Source organism: Camelina sativa, chromosome 10 (assembly GCF_000633955.1).
Source record: "Camelina sativa cultivar DH55 chromosome 10, Cs, whole genome shotgun sequence".
NCBI lineage: Eukaryota > Viridiplantae > Streptophyta > Magnoliopsida > Brassicales > Brassicaceae > Camelina > Camelina sativa.
In genome coordinates this window covers 15,328,869-15,351,831 of record NC_025694.1, presented here as the reverse complement: position 1 = coordinate 15,351,831, position 22,963 = coordinate 15,328,869, and the positions used below count along the sequence as shown (strand labels likewise).

General features: G+C 34.2%; 1 long non-coding RNA gene and 1 pseudogene across 4 annotated transcripts; both read right to left on the bottom strand.

The window, feature by feature from the left end:
• On the bottom strand, nt 9,130-12,052 carry LOC104719039. Of its 4 annotated transcripts, none has more exons than XR_756496.2 (8): nt 11,672-12,052; nt 11,488-11,589; nt 11,234-11,287; nt 10,928-11,135; nt 10,340-10,845; nt 9,940-10,021; nt 9,407-9,490; nt 9,130-9,316 (listed from the first exon to the last, which is right to left on the bottom strand). It is a non-coding gene; the product is annotated as an uncharacterized LOC104719039 (long non-coding RNA). The 4 variants fall into 4 exon arrangements; XR_002033733.1 differs by having other exon boundaries at nt 9,130-9,490; nt 10,340-10,402; nt 10,726-10,845; nt 11,672-12,051; XR_756495.2 differs by having other exon boundaries at nt 9,130-9,490; nt 11,672-12,051.
• LOC104719038 lies at nt 12,876-21,194 on the bottom strand (annotated as a pseudogene).

Below are 22,963 nucleotides of genomic sequence, written 5' to 3'. Positions count from 1 at the left end.
TCACACTTCGAAAGGAGAAGGAAAACAGACAATTCCAGGTGTTTAGCTTGTCATTTACGGAGTCAAGAGTAACATACAAACATAAACAGAGCTTCAGAGCATAATAAAACAACCCAGTCATAGTCAAAGCCAACAAGGTGAAGCGGGATTGCATATATTTGTAGGTACAACACCAACCCAATACCAGAAAATAGTTGACTTTCCATGTAACTAAAGTATTTAAATGGTGTTCTTACCATAGAGTACTTCCTGGGATGGGTAGGTCCTTCTCCTTTAGAGTTGTATGCAATGCTTGCAAAAGGCATTGGTCAAGAAGGGCATCTACCTCCTCAGGGGAGAGAATATTCTGCTTGTCGGCATTTGCTTCATTAGCAGAAACGTCATCTGTCAAGTTCAGCTCATTCATGGTCCCAACCAAATGTTCTTCAGTATCATTCTTAGCATCCGTAACAGAGGTTGAAGGCCCAAGATTGTTAACATCACCAGATTCATCTTCAATCTCTGTGCTTGTCTGAGGACCAGCTGAAGAGTCTGAGATTTCTTCAACTGAACCCGAAGCAAGGTACGATGGATCCTCCATGACAACATTCTCCATAAAACCAGAGCATTTGGAACATAGTGCCCCTCAGCTGATTCCCTGTGAAACACATCTCCCGCATGTAAAAAAACTAAATTCTTTCAAAGATAACAAAAAAATAAGAGAAAAAAAGCAAGCTGTCGCCAGCATCTCATGTACAAAAGGTCGGTGGCTGTTACTCTTTTGGCGTTTATAAGATAGAAATATAGCTGGAAATCTTGTGTTTTTTCTTGTAGCAACGTTTTGTTCTACGAATCAAATGTCACTTTTCTGTAGTTGAAAAGAATATTACACTATTATACTAAAGAACTTTTCCCTTTCTCTTTGCACTTTATAAGGAACTAGTACGATGGCCCGTGCTATGCACGGACGTAGTATTTGTTACCTAACTAAATATTTTTAATAATTGAATTTTTTTTACGAAAGACTAAACATTTAAGAGAATTTGAGAAAAAATACTTCGATTAGATTTCATGAAAAAACGTTTAAGAGAGGGAGAAAAAAAAAGACAGCTAATATAATTTAGGTGGGATGAGGAGAATAAATACACGTGTAATGGTAAAAGTGTAAAACAAAACACTCTCACTCTCAACTCTTCTTTTCGATAAGTTTGTTTTCATCCGGCAAACTTTAGTTTTGGACTTCTCTCATAATAATATTACCCACGAATCTTGGCGAGTAAGAAAAGAAACAACTGTGTCTGCGATCGGAAACATGATAGATGGTCTAGAGATTTCACACTTCAAACCAGATTCAACGGCTTGATACAAAAATGTTTGAGAACCTTAACGCTGTAGATCTTATGCATGATTCTTCTGTTTTGTTGGTTCTTCCCATGTAACTTTCTCCAAGAGTCCTTATGTCTAACTTTGTTGCTGCCCAAAAAAACAAATACATAAAAGTAGAGATAGTGAGATATACAAAAGAGAAAGAGAGGTATCTGTTTGCAACAGAGAACAAAGAGATTTGAATATTATAAGTGTATATCGAGTCATCTACAAAAGAGATGTATAAAACAAAGGAAAGAAATAAATTCATATGCTTCTTAAAGGAACTTATAAATGTGATTTTGTTTATAAGTCGTAGGAATGGGAAAGTGGTGTATTCTTTTTTTTTTTTTTTTTTGAAAAGTGGTGTATTCAAGGCAAAAGGTATATGAGATGAGCAAATGACTTGATTTCTTCAAAAACTTAAACAATCAATAATAGACCACTTGATCAAATATGTGATCATGGATAAGTGAGAACCAAAGGAAAATTAATTGACAGTTACCTTGAGGTAGTAATCACGATTTGCTCCATTGAAGTGGTTCATATATTCTTCAACCGAAAACGTTTCCCACCAAACCATGTATTACAACATGATCAATAATAATTTTTATTTATATTGTCTTTAATCTTTATTTTATGCTAAATAATAATTATTAATTAGCGTAAAATAATTATTAATTAGCGTAAAATAAAATTATTATTACTACACGAGTACATGAGAGACATCATTATTAATTAATAACTAGTACTACACGAGTACATGAGAGACATCATTATTAATTAGCGTAAAATAAATATTAACCACAATAGAAAGAAAATTATTAGAAGTGAAGACTAACAACAATCCCAATGAGAGTTGAGAGAGTGAACAACCAACTCTTATTCTTCAATAAGCCAAGTACTCTCAACATGATCCAAGTAGGTTCGAACATCTAAGTATTCATCAACCATTCCTTCAATCTCAAATCTTCTGAAGTTTGTTGTGGCTGGATTATAATACACCACAAATTTTTGTCCCTCTAACCAACGGTATGGTGCGAAAACAAGTTCTCCTGTTCCAATAGAACCTTTGAAATAAAGTTCCATATCTCCAACGTTTTGTTCCCAACGATGAATCTTGATGCACTCTTCCCGCCATTTCCGTGCGGTTTCATCCAAAACAAATATCTGTAAAACTCTAGTCCCATCCGGTTTATTCACAACATATTCAAAGTCAGTGTCATCCACTAAGGCAATGTTCCCATCATAAATCACAAAATTCCAAAGGCTATAAGCAGATCCATCAGGAAATTCAATGACGGTACTAAACTTTTCAGACCTAACATTGAAGCTCATGACGACCAGAGATCCGTCAAGCCTTAACCTGGCTCCATAGTACAAAACCCCTTCTTTGCACAGTTCGTGAGTAAATGTTGAATGATCATACTGACATGTGATCCCTCTCCAAGGTTCTTCACTTGATTCCACCGTCAACACATGATATTCATTAGTTTCTCGACCTGATATCATCAAGCGTGTCCAACATAACACCTTGAATACATTCGCAGCTTCATCGTATCCGAAAAAACTTTGTACAGCAGCATTTTCATGTGCTTGGTTCTCCGGTAACTTCCGTAACTTTTTCAAACCCGGATTGAAAATCGCAAACTTATTTCGTAACTGAAGACAGATCAAACCTCCGATGGGCGGAGAAAAATGATAAGCCATTGTATCACGAGGAATAAGCAATTGTTGTTCACCAGACGACAACAATGGTTTCTCCTCTTGATAAACAGAATAAAACAACACCTCAGAGTTAGGAAATACGTGCTGATATCCTGCATCTTGATAAACAGAGTGAAACCACGACATATCAAGTTCGGGTGGCTGTGATGCATTTCGACGAAATCGTTCGATCATGAACATCAGTCGAGGCCTTGTCATCGATCGGCTCAAGTAGAGGTTTCGAAATCTTTCCTCAAGTATTATAGATTCCCATTCCTTCGAGACGATGAGGAACGTCACCAAGGGTTTCAGAGGCAACCATGACAGAATCTCCATTCGTAGGTCTACCGGAAGTGATTCTAAATCGAAACTTGAACTGTCCATTCTTGTTTTGTTGTCTAATGATATTATGTTATGTGTTTTGAGATATAAAGCCTTAACACGCTGCAGATGAAGCTCATAATTTGTTACTGAAACGTTCTAATGATATTATGTTATGTGTTTTGAGATATAAAGACTTAAACACGCTGCAGATGTGCTATTTATAAGAGAATCTCATAATTTGTTACTGAAACGTTGTGACGTGTGACTGGGTGGTCACTTGTTGGGTCGTATAACATCTTTACTTTTATATTTCATCCTTAATTTACATTTAAACCCAAAAGGAGAAATGTTTAATTAACACGCTAAAAGCTTACTAAAATTAGCATCGAGTTTATTGGATAACAAAATGTGAAATATTCTCTTTTTCATCGTACACGTTTTTGACAGTTTAATTATTCAAATACAATTGAATCACACGTCAAAATATCGATAACACCTTCACCTCTTTATCAAAAAAAAAAAAGTTTTTCAGTGCACAATTTCAAGATAAAAAAAAAGATGTCACACGTCAATACTTACTAATTTATATGACTGAGTAACAGAGATATTTGGTGGCAAACGTGACTTCGAAGGTTTTCTTTCATGGTACACATCTAGTCGTCAATGCACAAAATCAATTCAATTCAAATATACATTAGTAACACGTTTTCCCTTATAAAAAGTTTTCAGTTTTCATTCTAATATTTTGTAACCAATTCTTTCAAATTTCTTGATTTGTTTTTTTTTATCCGATTACTCGTTGAGGATTGTTTGGCATATGTTAGGATTTAAAAATGATGTAATGTTATTATTATAAAGTATACTATTCAAACTCATATTATTATAAAGTATACTATTCAAACTCAAGAGTGTTATTTATTGGTTATAGTAACGTCACATAATTACAAAGTTCAGCCAAACAGTAAAAAGAACAATACACAAAAGCAGAGAATAAAAATTGATCGCTTAAATGTATCATAAACAGTCTTTAGTGCAACTGCGCAAGCAAATTTGGATTAGTTCCTCCTCTGATAAATAATTACGTTTTACAACTCTTCGGTTGAGTGACGCTAACTCAAAATGTTGAATAAACTCTGTTTCATCAAAAGGCTCCCACGGCGTAAGAAACATTATTGTTTAGCATAGATAAAGATTAGGCGGATCTACGTTAGAGAGAGGTGGGGCACGTGCCCCATACTCCGTTTTAAATTTTACTCAGTACATATAGCGTATTAGCTTCTTTAGTTATCTTATATGTTTTCAAGTTCCGTGTATGAACCTGTTATTTGGCTCTTTCTTTTTTGCCTTATCAATTTTATATATGTTTTGTTTAAAGTCCTAATTAATTACTTTAGCCGCTTCATTTTTAGTCTTTTTACCACTGGATGCATTTTTCTTATTCTATTTTTTCTGTTTTCTTAGATAAAACTATATACTTTCTATTTTATTTTTCTATTTCCAGTTTAACTTTTAAAAACTTAATTCATATTTGTACTGTATAGTATACATATAACTTAACTGAAAAATGTTTGTAAAACTAGTAAATTAGTAACATTAAACACAATATTAGTTCATTATTATATTTAGAGTTTAAATTTGTGTGTTATGGTTAGATAAGTAAATTTAAACGTAATACATGTATTTATAGTTTCTTGTGTATTTTAAGTTTGTAATTTCTAATTATTAAATTAAATATATATCTAATATAAGTAACTAAGTATAATTAATAATTATAAACCAATGTAAGCAACACATTCAAAAATTTTGGCTCATTTTTCGATTTCAAAATTTAAAGTTATGAAAAATGTAAGATATAATTTAATGTTGTTAAATATATATTTATTTTACATAAATTTAATATTATTACTTATATGTGTTTGTGCCCCATGCGAAAAAAATTTCTGCATCCGCCACTGGAAAATAGAAATGAAAACTAACAATACCAATAAATTCTGATATTATGTGTTTTAGACAAATTGTGGTTATGATCAAAGAAGACAAAAATGGTATATATTTATAGAAATCTGAGTTTATTACCAACGGTTGTGACTTTAGTTTAACTTGTTGAGATTGTAAAACGCGTACATCTTTAACTTTATTTCATGCTTTCATTATCCAAAACCAAAACAAGAAATCTTAGTTCCACAATTAAGATACTAAAATCTTAGTTTCTCGATGTATCTGAACACAACATACCCAGCGGTTTTGTCCAATTACACAATATGCAATGTGTAACTTTTTTTTTTTGAAATTTTCATTTTTTATTTATTTATCACATATGCATATATAGAATATACTTATCTCTCCTCTCCTCTTTCATCTCATGTACTTCTCTTTTTTCGTTCATAAATTTCTTGGATAAAATTTTTTAAAATATTTCTTCTCAAATATAAAAATATTGATTTATTAGTACAAAAAAAATTATAATATATAATTTTACTAATTAATAGTAAAATAATATAAAATCCGTATCGTAAATTATATTTCTTCAATCAAACAATTTAATGTTTGAGATAGTGAATGTCAAAGTCTAGCACAAGCAATGCAACATTATTGGACACAATTCTTATGACGTATGTATTTTGAAGGAGACTGCCAAAACTCACGTATTTGATAAACCAAAAAGCTCTCATCAAGTTTGAGGATTTCAACTGGATGTGGGAGATTCGTTATTGGATTTGAGGACACAAAGTTTGTTTGGGTCAACAGACAAAAAAAAATGAAGTTAACAATCAAATATTTGATTAAGATTTACTGTCTAAATAATAATAAATCAGCTATGCTAGAGAATCCTTTAATGTATCCTATTAAGATTTACTGTCTATATATGTTGTATATCACTTAGTAAAGTAAATTTGTTGTATAATAATAAATCAGTTTGTTGGTTAAACTTGTTGTATAATAAACACTAGCATAGCAGTTTACATATGTATCCTATTCAAACTTGTTGTATAATATTTCAGATACTGTCTATATATGTTATACTACCAGTTTGTTGTATGATAATAAATCAGCTATGCTAGTGTTTATATAGATTTATACTCAAAAGTTTGAATAAATATATCTGAGTTCAAGAATTTATATTAATAGAAAATATTTTAAATAATCTAAAAAGCACAATTGTTGCTTCGTTTCGCGTGTCATTCTCTCTCGTGAAGACGATTTTCAGATCTAGTTTTTAGGTTTTTTTCTTTGCTCTTCAACGAAGGTGAAGGCCATTCAAAGGGTTCCAGGAGGGAGTAGTTCTTCTTCTCCGTCAGCTGCGGCGGTGTGGAGTAATTCCCATTGATGTAGTCTTGGCTCCAGAGAAGCGGTGGAGGAGATTTGCAGCCGAGCTTTCGGTTTGAAGACGCCGAGAGTTGCTTTGAAGATCCTCTAGGCTCAGCCGTCATCTCTGGAAGTTGTGGCTACGGCGGAATTTGGTGGGGATAAGTGGGTTTCGTTGTTTGTCGAGGTGGTTAGCGGTAGATCCTATGAGATCTTAGATGGCTAATGCGGAGTTCAGAGTCAGAGGGTAAGGTTGAGCCGCCGCCGTCTGATTCTACCGTGTTTGGTATCCACCCGTCCGGATTGAAGAGGAAACGTTCCGGGAATCGATGAGATCTGGATAAGGAGAAACAGGGATAGATCTGGAGGTGTTGGGCTGCTAGGTTGGGACCTAACATCGCGGAACCGGTATGTCAGAGTGGCTAGCTTTCTGGGAGATCTGTGGCAGGTTCGGTGTAACGGAGGATTGAGATCGCTGACAGAAACCGGTCTCTTTTGTATGTGGTGTTCGATCTCTCGTTGCGGCCGCAAAGCTGTGGATCTTGAGACCGCCAGATTTAATGCTCCGGCCGCTCTGCTTCCGACGAGCAGCAGGATCCGAGCTGCTTTTTCCTTTTCCGGCGAGTTTTGTTGTTTTCTATTTTGTAACTGGATCTCCTTTGTCTGGGCCTTGGCCCATGTCCATTTGGGATGTTTATCTATTATTAATAATATATTTTATTTTATTTTTATAAAAAAAAAAGTTAAATTAAAATCTTGCGCGTGTGCGGGTACAAATTCTAGTATAATATATAAACATTTTAAATATGTGTTCAAGTTCAATAATAGCTTTAATTCCTTTGACAAAAAAAAGAATAGCTTTAAATCTAACTAGCTTGGTAACTAATGTACTCCCTCTGTATCATAAATGATGATTTTCTAGTATTTTTGTTGTATCATAAAAAATGATTTTCTGTATACTTTTATCAATTAATGCTAAGAAATTGTAAATTTCAAAAACCATTAAATAAGAATTTAAAAGTTCGATGAAATACTATTGGTTAATAATTATAAAATATCTTATTATAAATAAATAATATACTTATTGCTAAATATTAAATGTTTTTCTTAATTCATGTAAAAATCCTAAAACATCATATATTGTAATACATAGGGAGTATGTTGAAGAATTGTATGTGTTTCTTTAATTATGTGTTCAAGATTAGCTTTAAATATGTGTTCAAGTATAGCTTTAAATATGTGTCATTTAGTTTGGCAACTAATGTATGTATTCAAATATATATTTGGGAATGTGTATCAATAAAAATTAAAAAGAAAGAAATTCAGAAGTCTATATAAAACATTGAAAAGAAAACGATGTTATCAAATAGTGTAAAAAGGTCTTCAAGATCAACATCACTTATATATAATACTAGATAGTAGCCCGTGCTACAGCACGACCAAAATATTTTCATATAACTATATAATTTTAAGTATTTGTACGATATCGGAATAAAATCAAGATATCATATTTCAATTTGGTTTTAATTTGGATTGTTACACGTATATAACCTAGACGTATCTACTTTGGAACGGGAAATACGTCTCTTTCAGTCTTGTCCCATTTTATCATTTTCCATCCCGTCTCCTCTCGTTCGTTCTCTTTTAAATAATGATTCGTTAGATAATATTTTTAATAGAGATTAGATAAGAAATTTAGACGAGATACTTAAATTCTTCTTGAAAATTTAATTTATTTTTATTTATTTAGTTAAAATTATCCAAAAAGAATTACAATTTTATAAAACTCTAACTGTTTAAAAAAATATCAAAATTCTTTAAAGTACTCGTTCCAAAGTGGCTAGTTACTTCACAAAGTCTTCATTTAAATATTTAATTTACATTTAGTTAGTAAAAAATATAATTTTCAAAAACTCTGAAAAATATTTTCAAAAATTCTCAAATATATATTTTGTATGGAATAGTTAGTAATTTATTTGATAATCGATAATTGTGTTGTTTATATAGGAAATGGTGATTAGTAATATTTAACCCGTGAGATATGACACAACAAATTGTTTTGTACATAATCATTTTAAATATATATAATATTTTAATGTGAATGGTGTTAACAAAATAAGAAAATGATGATTACCCTTGTTATAGCACCTAATATTTAAAATTTGTGTTTTAAATTCTCCATTTAGATATATAATTTACAGTTAGTTAGTAAAAAATATAATTCACAAAAACTCTCAAAAAAATTTCAAAAATACTCCAATAATTTATTTTCGAGTTCTATTTGGTTTTGCTATAATTATTTATTAAGTTATATTCAAATTCAACTGAGTTGATATATAAAATCCAAAACTAAGTATTTTGACGTCATATACTAACATATATTGAATGTATATGAGAAATTATTGGATACCAACAAAAAGTTTTTATAACTTGTAAGTTGAAAACAAAAGAAAAAGAAAACCATGATATCCACCATTCAATATCCAATTTGTTTGTATAAATTTGATATGTTACAAACAATTTAAAAAGATTTAATAGACTATAAAGTGAAAAGAAAAAAGAAAAAACAGAGTGTCTCACTCACTCATCTTCTAGCAAACTCACAAATGGCTCCAATCCCTTCACTAAGGTTTGCCTGCAATGCAAACCCAACACACACCACTGTTACAATATTACTAAAAATCTTATAATGAAACCTTTTTTGAAAAAGAAAAAAAAATGGTACTTATCCTTCTGGTTGGTTCCTTTGCAATTGAGAATAGTAGCTTCACATCAAGGTCATACGGAAACCTCACTTCCTCATGAAACACTACAAAAAAAAAAAATCAAGATCACAAAGAAACTTCAGACTCTATCTGAATCCTAAAAGAAAACAATTGATTTGGTGAAGATATGAAACACCTCTTTTGCTAAGTACTGAAGATATGAGAAAGGTGAGAAAGACAGAGTGACTTGGTTGCAAAACCTAGTGACTTATCTATAGAATGACTCAATTAGAGTCTGAAGGTTCCTCCAACGAACGTTTACGTGCAATCACATATCTTGTGAACTTTTAAAGCATGAACTAAACATCAACTTAGACAACCAAAACGTAAGAAATAGAACATAAGAAAACAGTGGTTCAAGAACATAAGCAAAAGATGAATTCAAACTTATAAGAACTTAGTACGAAAATAGATATGTCTTGTGTAGCTCATCTACCCCATAGAAGAGTTTCCAACAAAATAATATAAAAGAATATTTAAGTCTGTAACACACCTTTTCAATGTACGGTTTAAATATTAGAAGCAAACATGTGGAATACTCTTGAGCATATATATAGCCACTGCACCAACAGCTTCTGCATAAAGCAACATTGAGGATAAAAAACAGTAGATTATATTCATAAGAATAGTAGATCAAAGTGACTATTATTAAATATGAATTATTAAAAGGGTCACAGAAAAACCAGCATTAAATAACCAAAAGATGAAAACTCAGTTGTGATATCTTGTCAATCTCATTATGAGTCTTTCATTCTAAAGACTCGAGCAACTATAACACTTTCATTAGTTTAAGCCCTTGAAAACTCAAAAAGGCTAATATAAGAAAACAAAGGTTCATTGAACCGTTTCTTAAACTCATTAAGTTTATAAGCTTAAGAGAGAAAGATATGTACCTCTCTATCTCTGGTTTGTGTTTAGAGCTAAACAAAAACAAACATCACTCCAGCTTCCAAAATCTGTCCACAAATACATGAAAGTGATTAAAAAATATTACACTCTCTTGATATTACAGTCTCTAGATATATAAACGATGGCCAATAGAATCACATTATTTGGTGAAGAGTCATCATAAAACGGTGGCCAATCAATGCAAGTGCTTATTAATTTTTTTTTAAAAAGAAACAATCAGTAGAAGCTCGTCAATAGAAAAGAAAATAAACTTGAACATCAACTGCAAGAGTCGTACGTAGCTACTACAACTAACAAATACAATCAAAGAAAAAAAGAAAGAGTGGAAGAAATGATGGCTGCTTAAACATAAGGAGAAGAAAACATAAACCGTTTACTGTATGGCCCGGTTAGATGCTCTGCGATCTGGTTTGATTGGCAGTTGCAACTCCATCAATAGTATTCTGAAACCCACGGAGGACATTTGAACTTAACTTCGTAGTGCCTCTTACTGTATCGATTTACGCAACAAAAATAAGAACAAAAAAAAACGTGGAGCAGCAACAAAAAAGGAAAGAGGTTGTACGACTTACAATGAGCAGTAACGCTAAATGTTTTAAAGTCAGGGGTAAGATGGAGGGAAAGAGAACAAAAGACAGAGCTTGTTCCGACAAAAGAAATTAACAAATAAGGTCCATGTTGGGGATAGATGCCACAGACCTTGGAGTAACCAAAATCACAGATCTTGAGACGTGGAGCAGGACTTCCATCCAAGAGGGTATTTTCTCTGTGGCATATTTGCTATGACAATTAAGGAAACAATTATGAGTACACTCACGAAGATAGATACCTGTCAAGTTAAAAATAAAAACTGCATAAGCCAATTTCATTCCAGTTACCATAGCGTGGCAATAGCTAACTCCAGATATAAGCTGCTGGAAAAAGTATCTTGCCTGTAAAAACAAAGATGCACACAACAAAAAAAAGCTATCATAATCAGACTCCGAGAAGCACAACACATATTTCCTTTTGTTTCCTATTCTACATATTGTACTAATTTCCTTTACTCTCAATCAATCTATCACAGACCAATCTAGAAATTGATCAACTGAGTACACAAACCATTATGACAAAGAGAAGCAAGAGCGGTCACCTCATCCTCACTGAACCTTCCAGCGGTACATATACGCTCAAATAGCTCACCACCAGCAGCATATTCCATAGCAATGGCGATATGAGTTGGTGTCAAAACCACCTGAAAAAAAAAAAAAAAAACTTAAATTTAAAATCATTGCCACATACCTATGAAGCAGCTATAGAGGCACACAGTTACTAACCTCCTTAAAGCGCGGATGATATTAGGATGACGAAGTGCTCTATGATTATTAATCTCTCTCGCCACGTTCTCATCAATCTATATCAATTCACCTAAAAAACCACGTTGCCATGTATACCCGCCATCGTTGACAGAAACAATGACTATGAAATGGTCATGAACAGAAGAATTGGATTTGATGTAGAATCAAAAGAGAGATTAGGGTTTAGAAGGAACAAAGAGATTGAGAAGAAAAAAGAGGCAACAAATAACCCGCCGAATCCACCAGAGAGATAATTCGTGTTTAATTTCGCTGATCAAAAGCTGTTGTGTGATGAGCTCTGCAAAAGAATTGGAAGACGGCGAGAGAGACCACAGAGAGAAAAACCCTTTTTAGGTTTTGTTTTTTAAACCGATGGATATGATCAAAATGAATCAACGGTTATGATTTAATGAAAAAGATCCAAAATAATAAAAACGGGTCTGTCAGACCCGCGTCTTTATCCGTTTACATGGGTGGGAAAATTTCATTTGTACCCTTCTTAAAAATCGAATATTTGGTCATAACTCCAATGACATATCCTTGTAATTTCATACAAAACAAAAATTTATTAATTAAACGACTTTACAAATAACAGTAGGGATGTAAGAAATCAGTTTTTATCCATATATTCATACTATCAATGTTCTTATTGGACATAGATTTCTCTTAATGCTGATTTTGATTTCTCTTTATCTATTCATACTATCAATGTTTCTTAAAAAAAAGATTTATAATGAAACTGAATATATATTCTAACAAATACTTATTGCATCCTCTAGCAACATAAATAATGGGAGCCAAGATACTTTCACCTCTTGTGTCTTAATTGTGTTTGCTCTCATATTTCTACCCATGATTTCATGTAATGTACATATATATTTTATTCCAATTTAAATAACAGTCTTCTGAGTTTTTACTTGTTGATTTAGAGCTGTTTCATTAAATACTCTCGATCTTTTGGTGGGTACGCTTAGTTTCGACATTGGCAACTCGATTTGCAATGCCAATGTCAATGTATCTTATAGACTAGATCAGATTACCCCAATTGGTTGGTATATATATGTGTAGAATGAGTTTCCAAATTACGAGTGACAATAAGTGCAACCTTTTTTGGACTTATATCATAGAATCAGACACTCATTTTATACACATTACACCCGAAAAAATAGTGGATTTTTTTGAATTATATGTTGCACCTATCGTAACCCGAAAACCAAGAGGGCTCAACAAGATTTGAAAACTCGGTTTCTTTTTTGTAAATCGGCTCAAACTCATCTCTCCATTGCTGTTCACCTTCATTTGCCGATGGTTCCACGGCTTGATCACATTTGGTAGGGCATTTATTGTGGATATGAGATTGTGGGACAAGTTGGTTAAGAGTGTTGATTTCGTCTTCATGTTTCCTCTTCAGATTGTCAATCTGTTTATATGCTTTTGCAGCTTCGTACTCTGCATTCATCGCTCGTTTCTGTTGACACAAGCCAAAGAGATTATTTACTACAGAATCAATTAAAATTTGGGGAATGAGATCCGAAATGTTTAGAAAATGTACCAATGCAACTGTCAATCCTTCTTCAGCTTCTTTAAGCCGAACAAGTAACTCTCCAGCTGCTGGAGACTTTTGTTCTCATCCCTCAAGTATTGTCTCTCCTTATCTCTTTCTATCTTTAAGGCCGAAATTTCTGCTGCAAGTGCATTTATGAATCTGGAATCTGCTCCTTTGACTCCGGCTTTTGCAGCTGCCTTTTTAACATCATCTATTCCTTCTTGAATCCGTCTATGTCTTGCAAGCAATTGCATATGCTTTTCTTCTAGGTCTGCATATTGTTCAAGCATATGTGCATGGCCATCTGCATTGCTTCTTTCAACTCTTCCGCACATCTTTTCTCAATTCCAAGTTCATGTTTCTGCTTATTCATCAGCACCTTCCTGGCATCAAGCTCTATTCTTAATTCCTCGGCGAGAGAAATCCATTTGGTCTCTGCCTCAGTCCAACGAAGTCTTTCCTGTTCTAATGTCTTCTCAAGACTCTCGTCCTGTGATTCAGGGATAGCGTTCACTGGGGGAGCTTGGGTTGAAAGCTTAAGCAGGGAACACTTTTTGCGTGCTGATGTAAGAGACGGGTCAATGTAACATTGTAGACGCATCTTTAAATCCTGAATCTCTTCCAATAACACTTCTCTTTCTCCCATATCACCATAAAAGTTCCTGAAACTCTCAACCTCTTCTTGCGCTCTTTCCAACTCTATCCTAGTTTGCAGCTCTTCAGGATGATTCTGATACATGCCCTTTAACAGCTGCAAATTATATTTCAGAAAAAGCTGTTGGAATATAGTCAAATTACCTTCTAACAAACGAGAACCCACAATTACCTTATGTTCATGCAAGAGAGCTGAAAATTCTTCATCTAGAAAATCCTCCTTAGATAATACACCATCCATTAGACTTTCCGGGCGAATAATCTTGTCTTCCCTTGTTTGTCCTATGATGGCATTGCACTCCCTCTCATGTTTGTATTATTGTACCTGTTACACGATTTGGACCAAGTTATAATCGAGGAGACAGTTATAAAGCTTCTCTTGGCATGTAGAGCATAGAACGATAAAATGAGAACAAACGCAAGTATCACCCCAGTCGGTTAAGTTGGGATATCTCAGAGGCTTGTTTAGTGCAGAACTCTTCTAGAGCCATTTCCCTCCTGATAGATCCTGCTAGAACCTTTTCCACTGCCTGTAAAGAGAAAACATCATTCCGTTAGAGGTACACAACATATGAATGTCGAAACATTAAAAATCTTGAATAGGTAATCTATTTCAGATAAAAAGTCATTGTTTTTACTTTGGGAACTGGGCTCTTGGGATTTTCTGTCACTTCCGAGTTGTCAACAGGTACTAACTGGAGATTTGGCATCTCACGCATTTGCTGGCCATCAAATTCTTCTCTGCATTTGCATTTACTACACAGAAATTCTTTTGTATTCTCCTCTGACATTGCATCAGCTTCGAGAAAGGTCTGCACACCCACATCAGTCTTACTAATAAAGGTTGAAGGCTTACTATCTGGAGCTTTGATGGAAAACCTGAAAGTCGATCGTCTTTGAGCTGTACTTTGGCAATATAACTCAAGATGTTCGATTCCTTTGTGGAGGCTAGCTGCCAAATGCTCAGTCCGTACTGGAATAACTTTACTCTTCTGTGTAGTGGACAAAGAAGTAGAACAGTTAATTCTCTTTCTGGATGTAGACGAAGATGGGTCCACAGCTTCTGTAACTAGTTCACCTCCTTCAGTATCCTTCTGAGATGATGTTGACATTTCTGATGTCTTCAAGCTTTTCCTGCTATTTCTAATCGTGGGAGACACACTCAGTGTGGGAGATTTTAATACAGGAGGCATGCCAAATGGTTCTATACAAAGACTAGGAGATGAAGAATTTACTAATCCATCAGCTATTAATATATTTGCAGACGCGTCTTCTTGAACCAAGTCAGGGCATGATGGCATATCCTACGTCTCTTTCAATGAAGAACGAAGAGCATCCTTGACTGAAAGAAGCTGAATATCAGAGTCGTGATCCACAACTTGCAAGGGGGTCTTAATCTGATCTGTTGTGATGTCGATCTCTGTTTCAGTTCTCACATTATCCACTGTCTCTGGTTCATAGTTCCATGAATGGCAACAAGTATCCTCCATGGCAACATTTGTGTCCTCAGTAAGCCGCTTTTCTATGGATTTCCCATCAAACGAATGCATACTCTTTACTCTGTTCATATCAGTATTGATCCCCTCGGAAGCTGGAGATGATTGCAAACCCACTTCAACACAAAGTCTTTCAATAGCAGCATCATCAATTTCCATCTCAATATCTCCATCATTATCTTCATGAGGTAAGGACCTTGGATAACCCAGACCAAAACTTCTTAATAAATTCAAACTTCTACGTGCATTCCAAGCACTGGAATAAGCTACATTTGGGTTGGTTGGATTATTTTTATCATCCTTCATTCTTTGTAGTTCATCCTGCCCAATTTATCCATTTAAAGTTAAAAGTCATATTCACATTATATATATATGTAAAAGTGAATAATATTCATATATGTTGTGATGTAAAAGAATGCGTACCTTCAGCTGGCTTATCACTCCACGTAAGAAATTTACATCATCCTGCATCACTTCATTGACAACAGCTTTATTCTGTATTGCCTTTGCACGATGAGCAAATCTCAAGGTGCTGAAGGTTTCGCTCCTGCAACTGCAATTTTCATAAATACTCAGTATTCCAGATGATGGAGATAAAAGAATTCCTGAAGTGGAAATAAGGATTCTGCATTACCTTTGTGAAGGAGAAATTGCACAAACCATTGCTAACTTTGCATTTCCACCAAGAGACTCTTGCAACAAAAATGTTAATCTGGAATCTCTATACGGTATATGCCTTGGCTTCCCTGTTTGAGAAATCGCTGCGAGGATGTTAATCAAGTTCCTGCATATAACAAATTTGTATGGTAAACATGTAGTTAAGAATTTCAGCTTCTGGAAAAATATCCAGAAACTGAAAGGACTAGGATTTGAAGACTTCAAACTTAAACTAATTATAAACTTCAGGGAAGCCTTAAAGCACTTTAGTTGGACATCAGCAAAAGGTTGAAGGATATACAATAAATCCACTTTGATAATACAATCAGTTTGCTCTTCCTACAGTGTTGCCCTTCCATGGAGGGATAGTTGTTACAATATTAAATATCACATAGCATTGCTTACAAGACACAAGAACCTCATAAGCTACTACTATCACATTTCAAATTATTTTCCATTATCCCAAAGTGTCAGTTCTTTATAATCAAAAACTAGATTTCTAATGCCCGCTGCAGTATCAAAAACTAGAAAACACAAGAACAGCAGAAGCTACTACCATCATAAGACACAAGAACCTCATAAACTACAACCAAAACATTTCAAATTATTCTCCATTAACCCAAATTTTCAGTTATTTATAATCAAAAACTAGATTTCTAGTGCCCGCTGCAGTATCAAAAACTAGAAGACACAGAGACAGCAGAAGCTAAGTGTCAGTTCTATAGTGCATTATGCAGTTTAAACAGGAAAAAAACGAAAATTCCATGCTAAATGAGTTCCACAAAGNGTTGGTTGGATTATTTTTATCATCCTTCATTCTTTGTAGTTCATCCTGCCCAATTTATCCATTTAAAGTTAAAAGTCATATTCACATTATATATATATGTAAAAGTGAATAATATTCATATATGTTGTGATGTAAAAGAATGCGTACCTTCAGCTGGCTTATCACTCCACGTAAGAAATTTACATCATCCTGCATCACTTCATTGACAACAGCTTTATTCTGTATTGCCTTTGCACGATGAGCAAATCTCAAGGTGCTGAAGGTTTCGCTCCTGCAACTGCAATTTTCATAAATACTCAGTATTCCAGATGATGGAGATAAAAGAATTCCTGAAGTGGAAATAAGGATTCTGCATTACCTTTGTGAAGGAGAAATTGCACAAACCATTGCTAACTTTGCATTTCCACCAAGAGACTCTTGCAACAAAAATGTTAATCTGGAATCTCTATACGGTATATGCCTTGGCTTCCCTGTTTGAGAAATCGCTGCGAGGATGTTAATCAAGTTCCTGCATATAACAAATTTGTATGGTAAACATGTAGTTAAGAATTTCAGCTTCTGGAAAAATATCCAGAAACTGAAAGGACTAGGATTTGAAGACTTCAAACTTAAACTAATTATAAACTTCAGGGAAGCCTTAAAGCACTTTAGTTGGACATCAGCAAAAGGTTGAAGGATATACAATAAATCCACTTTGATAATACAATCAGTTTGCTCTTCCTACAGTGTTGCCCTTCCATGGAGGGATAGTTGTTACAATATTAAATATCACATAGCATTGCTTACAAGACACAAGAACCTCATAAGCTACTACTATCACATTTCAAATTATTTTCCATTATCCCAAAGTGTCAGTTCTTTATAATCAAAAACTAGATTTCTAATGCCCGCTGCAGTATCAAAAACTAGAAAACACAAGAACAGCAGAAGCTACTACCATCATAAGACACAAGAACCTCATAAACTACAACCAAAACATTTCAAATTATTCTCCATTAACCCAAATTTTCAGTTATTTATAATCAAAAACTAGATTTCTAGTGCCCGCTGCAGTATCAAAAACTAGAAGACACAGAGACAGCAGAAGCTAAGTGTCAGTTCTATAGTGCATTATGCAGTTTAAACAGGAAAAAAACGAAAATTCCATGCTAAATGAGTTCCACAAAGATATATATATATATATATATATATATATATATGGAGACTACTCTGAATCATACCCAAGCTGAGAGAGCGATCAATTGATATTTCCAGCTTCCTTCAGACGTTCTCCTGCTGCAGCAGTTAATTTTTGTCGCTCAGAACCAGCCAGATCAACAAGGTTTATTCGGCTTGTCTTAAAGCTGCTTAGCCCATCTGCACTCTGTAACAAGTACATTCAAGCAAAGTCAAACATCTGTTCCATCAGACGTACATACTAATCTATAGATTAGAAAAAGTTGATAGCATCTCAACTTGACAGATTCTTCTGAAAATCCAGTTATATGAACAATTTAATGTGTAAGAGTAGCCTACTTTGCAACGAAGNTGATAATACAATCAGTTTGCTCTTCCTACAGTGTTGCCCTTCCATGGAGGGATAGTTGTTACAATATTAAATATCACATAGCATTGCTTACAAGACACAAGAACCTCATAAGCTACTACTATCACATTTCAAATTATTTTCCATTATCCCAAAGTGTCAGTTCTTTATAATCAAAAACTAGATTTCTAATGCCCGCTGCAGTATCAAAAACTAGAAAACACAAGAACAGCAGAAGCTACTACCATCATAAGACACAAGAACCTCATAAACTACAACCAAAACATTTCAAATTATTCTCCATTAACCCAAATTTTCAGTTATTTATAATCAAAAACTAGATTTCTAGTGCCCGCTGCAGTATCAAAAACTAGAAGACACAGAGACAGCAGAAGCTAAGTGTCAGTTCTATAGTGCATTATGCAGTTTAAACAGGAAAAAAACGAAAATTCCATGCTAAATGAGTTCCACAAAGATATATATATATATATATATATATATATATATGGAGACTACTCTGAATCATACCCAAGCTGAGAGAGCGATCAATTGATATTTCCAGCTTCCTTCAGACGTTCTCCTGCTGCAGCAGTTAATTTTTGTCGCTCAGAACCAGCCAGATCAACAAGGTTTATTCGGCTTGTCTTAAAGCTGCTTAGCCCATCTGCACTCTGTAACAAGTACATTCAAGCAAAGTCAAACATCTGTTCCATCAGACGTACATACTAATCTATAGATTAGAAAAAGTTGATAGCATCTCAACTTGACAGATTCTTCTGAAAATCCAGTTATATGAACAATTTAATGTGTAAGAGTAGCCTACTTTGCAACGAAGTTCAACAACACAAGTAAATACGCAATGTGATCTTGAACTCTCTACATTTACACTCGTTGCAGCAGTCCGTCGATTTCCCAAACCCTACACCGGTTTCAGACACAAGTATAACTATCAATTTTACTTTTTTAGTGAATACTTTATCTCGACCATCTGATATATTTTGCCAAATTAAGAATACTAAATTCTGTATAAAAATCTTCAAAAAGCTTTTTGTGATATTAATTTACGCAGCATCACTTACAGAACCCAGTAGCACTGTTCACTATAATATATGGACATCTCTTCTTTCGAGACAAGTTTTCACATTGCTTCTTTAAAACTTCAGAGAATTACAAGGATATGATACCTGAAACTGGTGTTCTTGTGTACTTTTTAGAAACATTGCAAGTCAAACTGGAATTAGTGTGCAGAGAGAAACCAAAAAGTATACAAACCTTGATCAGAAGCTTTGACACGTCTGTCAAGTTTTTCACGTATTCCTCAGTCAGATTTTCAACATAAACACCTGACTTGACATCTTCTCTAATCTGGTGACACATTAATGAAAAAAGATGAACATATTTTTGTTTCCTTAAGTATATAAAACAAGCTGAATCTGAAAGTTCCTTTTACCATCAGGTTTTTTCTGGCTCGGATCTAGTAGGTCTGTTATTTGCTCGTTGTAAATTTGAAGCAGAAAAAGAAAACAACATTTATATAGTAACTCTTTAAAATGAAACATTCACACACCATCGAAACTAAAGTAATGCATCCAGTCACTGAACCTCGAGTAATGAACAGCGGCACTGGTAATTGAGTTGCTTTTCAGCATGCTTGACTTGTTCCTGCAAACCAAAAAGAAACAAAAGGAGTCTACTTCTGAATGTGCTAAACATTACACAAGTTCAAAACAAAACTAAACAAAACCAGGCATCACCTCTTTGATTCGGGCAAACAAACGTTAAAAGACACGTGGGGTCAAACCTCTTTGGTCACTGCTGAGGTGTTCCTCCAACAATCCATTCACAGGACCCCACATGGTATATGTTTTCCCGCTACCAGTCTGATGGTAACAATATCATGATCAATAGCATTTACAAGTTACAATCAAACAATACAAGAAATAGAACTCTGCCTGAAAGGAAAACTTTAGAAAATCAAAATTACTTGTCGTAGGCAAATACAGAACTGTTAAATCCAGATAGACAATTTTCAACAAGAGGGGCTCTCACAAGCTGAAACATTTTTTCCTGAGAAAGAAGAAAATACAAAGTTAGAAATTCGTAAGCATACGATGACATAGCATACTGAAAAACCAAGAATATATCTTGCCTGTGTCGACTCTGGATCAGCAATTGAGTCGAATGTGAAAGTATTCCCACTAATTGTGAGGGAATCTTTGAAAATTTTTTGTACTATCATATCCCCTTCTTCGCCTTTGGTTAGAGGCTTCATTCTAACTATGACCTGAAAGTTGAATCTCAATTTGATCACCTTATCTTCGCAATTATAATGTTAGGATATGCAATTCACACTTAGCTAAGTTGTATCCCGTTTCTCAGAGAAACAAAATCAAATTCACCAAGTTTCTAATTCTCTACCCTTCTCCAATTAGAAACCTAACCCCAAATCTAGCAAGTACAAAATCTTCAATTGGGTGAAATTATAGATATGTCTAATTAGGGATTTGCCTCGAAATCGCCTAACTATAACCAAAGGGTGACAATAGTACCTTGAAACCGGAGTCTGAAAACCTAGTCTCCGTCGTAGCTTCCGCACTAAGTTTACGTTTGAGAGGATTAGACGGCGGCGGGCGTGGTGGCAAAGGACTATTCAGTTTCATCGACCTATGGTCAGGTGTCGACGAGTTCTGGTCGAGAGGAGGAGCATTTTCTTTGGCGGATTTTAATTTGCGTGGACGTGGAGGCCTCGACTTGGACATACTAGGGTTTTTCGGCGAGTGTGGTTCTCCGCCATCGCGTAAGGTGGCGTTTCTTGGTAACATGGACTGCTTCTTCATCTCCGCCGTGAAATCTACAATTAGAAACCCTAAGAGCGACGAAGAAGGAAGATTGAAAAGAGAGAGAGAGAGAGAGCCGTTAAGAGCGAGAATTTGGAATTTTCTTTTTTAAAAGTTTTGCCGAGTTGAGACGCATCGTATTCGTGTTACTCGGAAAATGGCCAAAATCAACTCCAACTATTTGCCAAAAGCTTTTTTATACCTAAACTTTATCACCCTGCGAATAACAACCTGAACTGTATTAAAATTCAAATTTGCTACCTAAACTATACAAAATGTTGTCAATTTCAACCTCTGTTCGAACAATGTTAAATCAGAGTTTAACGATGATGAGTCAGAGTATCTGTGGCATCCACGCAGCACTGGGAATTACCATAACTAAGTTGTTTTGATTATTTTTAGGTGTGTTGTGGCAAGAAACAAAACGTTTGACAAAAAATGAGGTTTTGGAGTCCGTTTTTGGGTGTGTTGTGAACTTCATTTTTTTGTCATTTATTGCTACAACACACCCAAAAATGACCAAAACGACCAAACGGATTGTCTGACTCAACATCTTTAAACTCTGATTTAACCCTGTTCGAGCAGAGGTTGAAATTGATAACATTTTGTATAGTTTACGTAGCAAATTTGAATTTTAATATAGTTTAAGTTGTTATTTGCAGAGTGTTATTAGGTATAAAAAAACGTTTGGCAAATAGTTAGGGTTGGTTTTGGCTGTTTTTCCTTCGTGTTAATATCACACATGTATTATTTATTTTATTATATTTAAAGAAATGAATTAATGTGATCGATGAGTTTTTGGCCGTAGGATGAAATCCAACGAAGGGAAGGCACTAACCAAAAGACCCACGTTTTTTTATTCACCTCGGGTACACAAATTACTTTTTTTTCGTTCTTTCAATTAATCATTTTAAATCCAAAATTGGTTAAGAAATCTATCCCTATATATTAGTAAGAGAGAATCCCTATATATTAGTAAGAGAGTACAACTTCTACTTTCGTTGAAAATGCCCTAAACAAAAACAAGAAAACAATGTAAGTAAAAGTTAAACAAGACATTTAACAAAATTGGGTCGGGTTACATTTTAGCAATAACCCGGAAATTGGCAATCGGATACTACGGCGATTTTAACAAAACAACAAAAAGACTCGGACCGTAATGGGCTACGTTGAAAATCAATTTAATGGGTTTAGCACAAAAATCAATTCTATTGTAATATTTTAATGAATCTCACATGTTCGAAAGTCAACTACTCAATTTAGTGGCGTTGTGAACAAGTAAGATTTTTTTTGGGGAAAAAAGAAAAGAAAAATACTATAAATTGGTTTCGCAATCCTATCACGACAACTAAGGGAATCATTACGATATTAAATCTCAATCACCTAATTTAAGAGATATCAATCTCTTAAGAATATTTAATAATCTTACTAAACAGTTTTTTAGGGATGTAACTGATTTCCTAATTCTAAATCTATTTAAATTATATCCTTAACTAACTCTTAAAACAATATCGTCATTAATAGATATCAATCTCCTAATTAATTATTGTGATTAATACAACTAATTCTAATAATATACCTTAAAATATAAACGCAAATCTGACCTAATGGTGGATCCGTGAACTCTTCATATAAATAGGGATGGTAGTCATCAAAGTTTCATTCATCATACCTCTGTCTTCTATCATCATTTCCGATCCTATCATGGCCAGCTTTATATTGGACAAAGAAGAAAACCACATAAGGAGACGGTTGATGTGATGTTTAAA